Below are 10094 nucleotides of genomic sequence, written 5' to 3'. Positions count from 1 at the left end.
TGTGGCAACACCTGCCTTCATCCTGACCTTTGATGGGGCGCCATCAGTGACCAAAATTACTTCATGTGACCAGTTCACTTCAACATTGTCCAGCACAGTAACTAGAGAGCTGACTATGTCATCAGCTGTTGTTGTGTCCATCCACTCCAGAAACTCCACTGTGACGGTCCTTTCATCACCTCTAATAAATATTCACAGTTATATGTTTATATGTGATGTTGGTGCTTTCAAATTCAAATTCAAATTCAAATTAATTTTATTTATAAAGCACCTTTCATGTCACACAGACAGCTCAAGGTGCTTTCCATAAAAAAAAAAAAAACAAGAATACAATAAAAACAAACCCCACACATGAAGTAAAATAATTAAATAAGCCCATCATAATAAAACACACAAAAACAAGCACAAGTAAAAGAGAAATAACAGAGCTTAAGAAAAGAGAACCCAGAAGGCGCCGTCCGCCCTGTCCTCCTATTGGCCGGGGCGTCAGCATCTAAGCAACACAAGCACAACTCATCCCCAGCACCCCCAACCCCAGAGACCCCCAACCCCCAGGCCCAGAGCACCAAACATGTGCGCACCAGGCCCGGCAGCACGGGGAGTCGGAACAAGAGATGCCAGAGGACAAGTATGGACAGAATCTCTTCGAGCCCGAACATTAACACCCCGGCCAAGGGTGAGAAAACACTCATAAACAGTCTAAAATGTAAAAGAAATAAAATAAGAAAGTTAAAATATAAAAACAGGTAAAATATGCAAATATTAATTAAAATAAGATAAGATGATTTAGTGCCTAAAAAAGTCTAAAATATAAATTAGAATAAGTTAGAATATAAAAAGACTAAAAGACATTAAACAAATAAATATTTGATAAAATAGCATATAAAATATAAGAGTAAAAATACCACATATAAGATCTAATTAAAAGCTAAGTTAAATAGATGAGTCTTTAGTTTCTTTTTAAAAACCTCAACAGAGGATGAGGCCCTCACATCCTCAGGCAGGCTGTTCCACAGACGAGGTCCGTAGTCTCTGAACGAGGCCTTGCCATGGAGTTTTGTCTTGACCCTAGGGACCATCAGCAGGTCGCGCCTGAGGATCTAAGGGCTCTGGGAGGTTCATAAGCTAAAAGCAAGTCTGATACAAAAGAAGGACCTAGGCCATGGACAGTCTTAAAAACTATTAAAAGAATCTTAAAATCAATCCTGAAGCCGATAGGGAGCCAGTGCAAAGATTTTAAGATGGGTGTAATGTGCTCCCTCTTCCTGGTTCTCGTTAAAAGGCGAGCAGCAGAGTTCTGGACTAGCTGCAGGCGATTCAGAGTGGTTTTCTTTACCCCAGAAAAGAGGGCATTACAGTAATCTAATCTTGATGAAATAAATGCATGAATTAAGATTTCAGCACTGGCTCTCGAGAGAAAGGGTCTCACTCGGGCGATATTTCTGAGATGGTAAAATGCAGTCTTGGTTACTTGATTGACTTGTTTTTCAAAGCTAAGATCTGCATCTAAAATCACACCGAGGTTACTTACTGTATCACATATTTTCATAAAGTGAGTTGACAGATAAAATTGGACCCTATCTCTCTCAGCTTTAGAACCGATAACCAAGACTTCAGTCTTGTCCTGATTGAGCTGCAAAAAGTTCTCTCCCATCCACATTTTAATATCTAAAATACAGTTCATACATATCTAAAATTTCATCAATAGTGACTGAAAATATTCTTGGAGAACCTGTTGATGACATACCAAGCATGCAGGTTTGCATTCAGCTCCGTGAACAAATAAAACGCTTTCCATTTTCCTGGAAAGCTTCAACCTTTTTTTTCTTTTTGACAACATTTTGGTCATTAGGGTGTCACTACTGATCATCCTTCAATGGCAAGTAGGGATGGGTATCGTTAAGGTTTTAACGGGACTACTACTCTTATCGATACTGCTTATCGATCCGGTATTTTAACGGTACTCTTATCAATACTTTTTGAGGACGAAAAATAAATAAATAACAAATTAAGAACATAAAGTGTTTTATTTCCTCATTATGCAACAACACTGTTTTTTTTTACCGAAAATTTTACTTTATAAAAGAGAATGTTCCAGACAGGATATTCATTTAATTATTTAATCTAAATATTGTTATTCTTTATGAGCGTAATGTTTCCTTTGATCTTTTGTCCATTTTCCACAACCTTGAATAGACTTTTTTGTCCGTCAAACACCAGAGTTAGGATTGAGTGAGATGATGGAAACAAATTCACTTTGATGCAGACTCCTTTCTATTTTTTTATTTTTGTTTAAATCCAGTAAACCCAATAAATGATATTAATTTTACGGATGACAACTATCATTAGTCATTAATTATTATTAAGTATTAGGAAGCAGCTGATAGTTTGTCGCGGGTCTGGAATCATAAGCGGTGAGTCTAAGCCCCGCCTCTCTACCTGTTTAATTTACATAAAACAGCGCAATATACGGTCATCGTAGCAGCAAGGTGACAGCATGGTAAGGGCTCCTTGATGCAAACTTCATTCATTTTACACAGAAACGGGTGTTCTTAGTCTAGGGCGCTCACGTGTCCCATACGAGATCGCCACTGACTGTGTGTGCGCTGCCTTGTCTTGTGTGTGTGCGCGCGCGGCGCGTGCTGTCTGAAAACAGCCCCGCCCCCCGTGCACACAAATAGACAGACAGAGCTCTCCGCTTCAACGAGAATACCGAAATTAATATGATCATTAATTAACGGAAAATTGACTGACTTGATGAGTTAAATATGGCAGATAACGCTTGTGGGACACACAAAAAAAGAAAAAGTAACTTCTCCATTACCGATAGCAGAACCGTTCGGGTCAGATCTTAACGATACTGCGGTTTTGAAGAATGTGGCTCCGGGGCTGGTTCAATACCGGGGCACGGTACCCATCCCTGGTGGTGAGGCTCACAGGGAACCAAACTACTGCCTACCCAGACACAGAGCTGTTAGGTTTCGTTTTTGGGACATGCAGAGTTATGTTGTTTCACCTGTTAAGCTTTTCCTTTGCTCCCCCTAGTGGCGGAATTACTCATTTCGGTTATTTCTTTAAAAAAATCATAACTCGCCACAGGAATGGACTAGAAAGTTGCTTTCTTTTTTAAACATCCTTATGATTTATACTCTTCATGTATAGGCTGGACTAAACCACCTGGCGGGCCGAACACGGCCCGCGGGCCGTATGTTTGACACCCCTGACCTAGATGTTCATTCTTGTTTAAACTTCTGCTGAACACCTGTTCAATTATTTTGGGAAAACAAGAGCAGACATACATTACAAGTCAGTCCCAACCGAGAAGAATGAGGAGAGACGATCAGATGATAATTACAGAGAGAAAGAGAGACGATCAGCTGATGATGAAGAGGGAGAAGTACAGAGAGGAATAGAGGAGATGCTGGGGCATTTGATGTGGTCAAACGCAGCGACTCAACATTATAACTTGCTAAAATGTTTTTCTGTTATTTAAATAGTCAATATAATTCTGAATTTCATGGGTGTTATGTTCCATCTTCTTGGTCTTTAGCATATGAAACAGCGGCCATTTTCATCACAATTGTCAATCCCGTCACATCCAACCCCATAACAGGTTTTAATGTTAAGAGATTTTAATATTTGTGTTGTTAGAAATATACAATTATTTCAATAATAACCATATAATTCAATCAAAAATATCATACTGCATGCTGAATAGATATCAGTTCCATGTAAAAGTTTGGAATAAGATGGAACCAGCAGCAAAAAGGCAAAGGAGATTTAGGGAACGCAGGAATAAATCTGATCCATCAAGATAGAGAAATACATTAAGAGAGAGCAGGAAAGATGGAAGAAGAATGTAGAAGAAGAGAGGAAAGAAATGCTCAAAGAATTGGTGACTTCAGCAGAAGATCCATCACAACAATACTCAAGGTTTGGACAGGAAGCAGTGTTATGAAATGTCCTTTGATGCAATTCATTTTACATTCCTTATAAAACAGGATGCAGGACAAAAAGGAAGACTTTCCACAAACAAACCAAAGTTTGTTTTCCTTTGTAGGCAGCGTCTGTCTGCTCTGAAAAAGGACAGAAGAACAAAACATCAACTCAAGAGGCAAAGAGCTGAACTACAAGAAAAACCTGAAAAAGAAAGAAAATCTAAAAAAAAATCCAATAAAGATGCCAACGTATAACAGATTCTGATTCACTTCATTCAAAAGTAAAAAGACTAACTTCAAACTGCATCATTGATCACCAAAAAAACCCACCTTCTTTACCATGAATCCCTCATTCAAGAAATTAGAAATTTATACAAAAAAATCACCAAAGACGAAGTAAAGCAGCTGAAAATCAAAATCAAATACAGGTTGCAAAAATCTGAAAGTGACTCACTTGGATTCTCAAACAAGAAAATGAAAAATCATGAAAGAGATCCAGCAGGTTTTCTGAAGCCTCAAAAGAAAAATTTTAGGGATTCTGTGTTAAAGATGATGTGAGTAGAATGATCCCAGGAACCAAAAAACACCAAAGAGGAAGAAATTCAAAATGCAGAAAAGGTTATATGTTCATATGCTGTTGTAGTTCTCCATTATTATTATTAAAAACTTCATTAAACTAGAATTTCCATCAAATGTTGCTGTGGTTATGAAATGAAAACGCTCCTAGAAACCTCCAGCATTGAATTTTAGAGGATGGAATTACAAATAAATCTGGATTTGTCCCTTTAACCCCATCACCATGTTCAACCCCATTATGCCTGTTTCAACTCTGCAACACAACAAGTGTCAATTCATTTATAAAAATAATAATAATACATTATTTTTTGTCGACTTTGATCTAAAATGATGAGAACTATCTTAAAGTCTATATTTTGGATTACAAATCTTCCAATAATTTGCTAATTTCTTGAAAATGACCACAGTGAATTCTGCCAGTTAGTTACATTTTAGGATTTTAGAGAATTTATTTATTTCAGAGAAATGTTCAGTTTGACATGATTTAATTAGAACAGGGGACGTATAATAATTTAAACATTGAATTTTTCATAAACAACTTTATAATAATATTCATGGAGATTCCATGGTGTACGTAACGGGGTTGAACATTTACTTCAACCACAACTAGGTGGGGGAGGGGCTCATTCAATTCAATACAATTCAATTGTATATAAAGCCCAAAATCACAACAACGGTCGTCTCGATGGGCTTTCGTATTGGTAATTGTAAAGTAAAACATAAAATCAAAAGGATCATGAATACATAGAATTCAATAGGAAAATACTTAATTGAACTAACAAACTGACTAAACTAACCTGGACATCCCTGCTCTTAGACCCCCCTTCGCTCTTAAGGCCCGTACACACCGGGACGAATATTCGCCAGGCGTTATTCACCAGCGTTTTTCGCCACGTTTTTTGTGTTCACACCCAGGCGATTTTCGCTGACGATGAGTGGAGTGAACATGCAATTTCATTCCCTGACATTAGATGGCGCTTAATGTAAACAGAAATACTCCTGTACACAAGGTGGCGCTGCGCAACTTTAGGCTTCTTAAAGTCGCTTTTCACTCAGAAGAAGAGAGCAAGTATTTACACGCTTGTCAGAATCATACAAAGAAAACATGAATATTTCAAGCACCAGTAGCTCCAACTGGTGCTTGGTTCGGGGATATTTTAGAATGTCCGTCATTATTGCTTCGCGGCAGTGTTGACGCTACTTGGCGTCTATCTTCTTCGCTGGTATGTGTGCTCAGCAAGGCAGTTTTGTGTTTGAGCGCCCCCAAGTTGTGTTTTACTGTAACTTCAGAAGCTCCAGACACGTGAGCAAAAGCGCCATTCTCATTGGTCGAGTAGATTTCGACGCGACGCGTCGAAAAAAAAAAACGAACCCGAGGCGTTTTTTTTTTTGACGCTTTAACGCCTGGCGTTTTTTCGCGTCGGTGTGCACACTCTCATTGGTGCCCTTTGTTTAGTCACGAGGCGTTAAACATCGGCGAAAATCGCCGGCGAAATTCGTCCCGGTGTGAACGGGCCTTTAGACTCACTGCTTCTGATTCCAGACCTGCAACAAACTAACAGCTGCTGTAACGCCTTTCAGTTTCTTTGCCTTTGCGTTTGGTTCCTTGTTTTTCTTTAGAGGTCTGCGTTCATTTCCTGTTTTATTTTGTAGGGTTTCCTGTTTTGTTGCTGTGGTGAGTTTTACTTTGGGTCCCCATCTGTCCTGATTGTGTTCACCTGTGTCTCATTTATCTGTATGTATTTAAGTCCTGTCCTTCCCTTCCTCCTGTGCTGGTCCATAGTTTGATGTTATGCTGTTCCCCTGTCTCTGTGTAGCTTTCATGTCTCCCCTTCTGAGTATTTCACGTTTCGAGTTTTCTAGCCTGTTTAAGCAGTGGTTTTTGGTTTTGTAGTTTCAGTTATTAAAGCCCCCGTTCCCCTGCAACCTCCTGTCTCCTTCATCCTCTCTGCGCCTGGATGCTTCTCCAACTTCTCCGGTAACAGCTGCTTCCTAATAAAAAATAGTTGTCATCCATAAAATGTATGTACTTCATAGGGTTTACTGGATTTTGAGGAATCTGCATCAAAGTGAACTTGTTTCTATCATCACACTCATCTTAAGTCTGGATGTTTGACAGATTTAGGCCGCATTTACACTGCAGGTCTTGATGCTGATGCTCATATCCGTTTTTCTGAATATATCCGATTTTTTTCTTTTTTTTTTTTTTCTTCTTGACGACCCGCTTACATCATCTTTTAAAAGTGACCCGTATCTGATTTTTGCATTTACACTATACAATGCTGAAACTATCAAACGTAGATGTTCTGAGGACTACGTAGCAGTATTTCCGCCTTCAGCGGACCTCCTTCGGACTTTTGTGATCGCGGTTGTCTTGGAGGCAACGCAGTGACGTAAGGAGGCGTTGCCTTGGGCGCTCCAGAGGGGATGCGCGGGAGAGGAAAAAGGAGGGCTGCTCGGCCGTCTTATGTGCTCTCTCTGAGTTTTGAATGAGGAAGTGTTTGCAGACGTTGTGGTGTACTAACAGTTTGATCCAAGCATAGAAATAAACGGCTTCTAGACTTTTCCAGAACGGTTCATTAGTTACCGTTTGCGTCCCGACTGTATGGAGTTAATTCAGTCTCAATAATCAGAAATGCACACAACCTGTTTCACAAATACACACGCTCTGATTCACAAATGTCATTTTATGCAAACATGAAAAATAAATTCCGAAATGCACACCCTGGTGTTTCACAAACACACACATTGTGTTTCACACATGAGCACTAAATATTTTACAAATGCACAATAAGTGTTTCTCACAAATGTGCACACTGTTTCACAAAAACATTTCAGAAATTTACAATAAATGTATCAGAAATGCACAGTAGGTGCTTCACAAACATGATTTTTAGGTACACACGTGATGTGAACTCACAGATCATACGAATCGCAGAATGTGCATTCAAAATCCCGTTCCTCGTTTGTAAATCTTTCCACATTTGTGAGAGATTTTTCTACGGTGAATATTGAGACTCCTCTGACGGAGCAGGTCGACTAATGTCACCATTGGCTAGTGAATCTGTCAATCAAACTCATCAGCAAAGCAGGCGGGTTCGCTTTTAGCCAATCGAATGGCCCCTTAGATTTTCTCTACGCTTTCGTGCAGGTGGCTAAAGCCCCGCCCATCTTTGATTCTCTACCAGTAGGTCGTTAGCATGTTAGATTTAGCATGGCTTGTCGGTTTATTGCCTTCGGTCGTAAAAAATTACTGGCTTGCGCAACTTTTCAGTGAACCGTGAAGCAAGGAAACAGTGGTTGAATGCAGTTGACATAGAATCCATCGTTCTCTGTACTGGTCATGAGATTTACAATGAACATTTCAACATTTCAACACTCAGAAACGGTTCCCTTCTGTCTTGATCATCTGAAGGTGGAGGAGAAAAATCTTCAACTTCCACAGAAGGTTCTGTGGAGAAACTGGCATCACTTTGCTCCGTACCACACAGTGGGACTACAGTGGCTCAGGTGGATGAGCGGGTCGTCCAATGATCGAAGGGTTGGCGGTTCGATCCCCGCTCCCACCAGCCAAAATGTCGTTGTGTCCTTGGGCAAGACACTTCACCCTCCTTGCCTCCAGTGTTGCTCCACTGGTGTGTGAATGTGTATGAATGATCCCGGTGATGGTCAGAGGGGCCGTAGGCGCGAAATGGCAGCCACGCCTCTGTCAGTCTGCCCCAGGGCAGCTGTGGGGCAGCTGTGGCTACAACCGTAGCTTACAATCACCAAGTATGAATGAGGAGTGAATGAATAATGGACATAATGTAAGCGCTTTGGGTGTCTTGAAAAGCGCAGATAAATCCAATCCATTATTATTACATTACCTCAAGCTCATCTCACTGTCAATCACAGATACCCAATACACCTCCCCTGCTCAGCCCGAAGTCACTAGGCTGGACCTTAATTTTATTATTTTAATAACTCAATTGTCATCGATTTTATGTTGTAACCATATTTCTGCTTCTAACCTCTTGGCCAGGTCACCCTTGCAAAAAAGATCCTCATCTCTCTGGGTTTTATAACTGGTTAAATACTACAAAACAAAAGATGGCCATAGAACAACAAAGTGCAAACATTCACCCTTTATTGTAGAGTAAAATTCAGTGAAAACATGGACAGATTTAAACATCAAAATTTAAGCAGATGCGGGGGGGGATCTCTACTGATTTGAATTTTATTTAAACTAGAATTAATCTTCATAACATCCTTACATACAATGAAGTCCCTTGAACAATACAGCAGTATTGATTTGAAACTTGTCTTCCTCCCCTCAGTCTCTCTTCTTCTGGATGTAATTATGTCGCCTAAATTAAGTTCTAAACAAACGGGATTGTAAAGATGGATTGATGTCGTCTTGCAGTTCCAACATTTGTGGACCCAAAAGAGGACTGTCCCATACAAGGATATTGATCCCAGGATGAGGTTCAGCCATGGATCCACTCTCCTCCCATTCAATCTCTGGAACCAGCATACCCTGAAAAAAAAAAAAAGATACTGTTTAAGAACAGCACTGTTTTTTATGTTTCATATTATGTAGGAACAGTGACCGACTAATAAATACTTATATTGTTGCTGGCAGGCAGACCTCATATCTCAATAACTGTTTTTAATTTGTAAATAAGTGATTCTTAAAGTATTGAGTTTAGTACATCTGATAGCTCATAATGCCATGCATTGTGATGCATTTTGAACTTGCAAATGTGCTATTCTTCCTACTTGATTTAAAAATAAAAACAATTTAGTGAAATTGTTTGCACCACGCAACAATAATACTTTTCAAATAATGTGCGATTCATTTTCGATGTGTCATTGTGATTTAATGATACAGTTCTTGATACTTTCCACTGCACACAAATCAGTAGTACAGTACAGTGAGATTAAATAAAGCATTTACCCGGGGATCAAGTACAGGGTTCTGGGTCAAGCCCAACTGCCACAGCTGATTTGGTGTCATGGTTTGCTCCGTCCTGATTTAATGGCTGTCCCACGCGTCACTAAAGACATCCTACCACGCCTGAATGCGTGGTAGGAACATATAGTGGCAGAAGTGATGTTACTGATATTGAGCAAGTCTTGGTCCTCAGGAGGGTGCAGGATGTTGTAATATACAGCGGGGAAAATAAGTATTGAACACGTCAACATTTCTCTCAAAAAACATATTTCTAATCGAGCTATTGACACAAAATTTTCACCAGATGTCGGCATCAACCCAAGTAATGCACACATAGACACACATAACTTCATTTATGGACATAAATGTTTGGATTTTTTAACATGTAGCCCAAATGGATATACTCATTGGGATCTTTACGATATTTGAGTTTAGGCTAGTGTCAGATGATCTATGGTTTCGTCTCAGGGAGGGAGGTGAAAGGCCCAACCAACACACAAAGACAAAGATAACGGCTATGGTGCAAAAAGTGAATTTTTTTATAATTAACCCCAAAAGACATATACAATATTTACACAAGATGTTCACAATGTTTCTTGTTAAACAAACAGTTCATGCGTTCCAAGAGAGCTGGTTGCTGTAATTCC

Source organism: Oryzias latipes, chromosome 2, assembly GCF_053564925.1.
Source record: "Oryzias latipes strain Hd-rR chromosome 2, Olatipes_Hd-rR_3.1".
NCBI classification, from domain to species: domain Eukaryota; kingdom Metazoa; phylum Chordata; class Actinopteri; order Beloniformes; family Adrianichthyidae; genus Oryzias; species Oryzias latipes.
The sequence above is the reverse complement of the archived record's forward strand: the minus strand, read 5'-3'. Positions refer to the sequence as shown.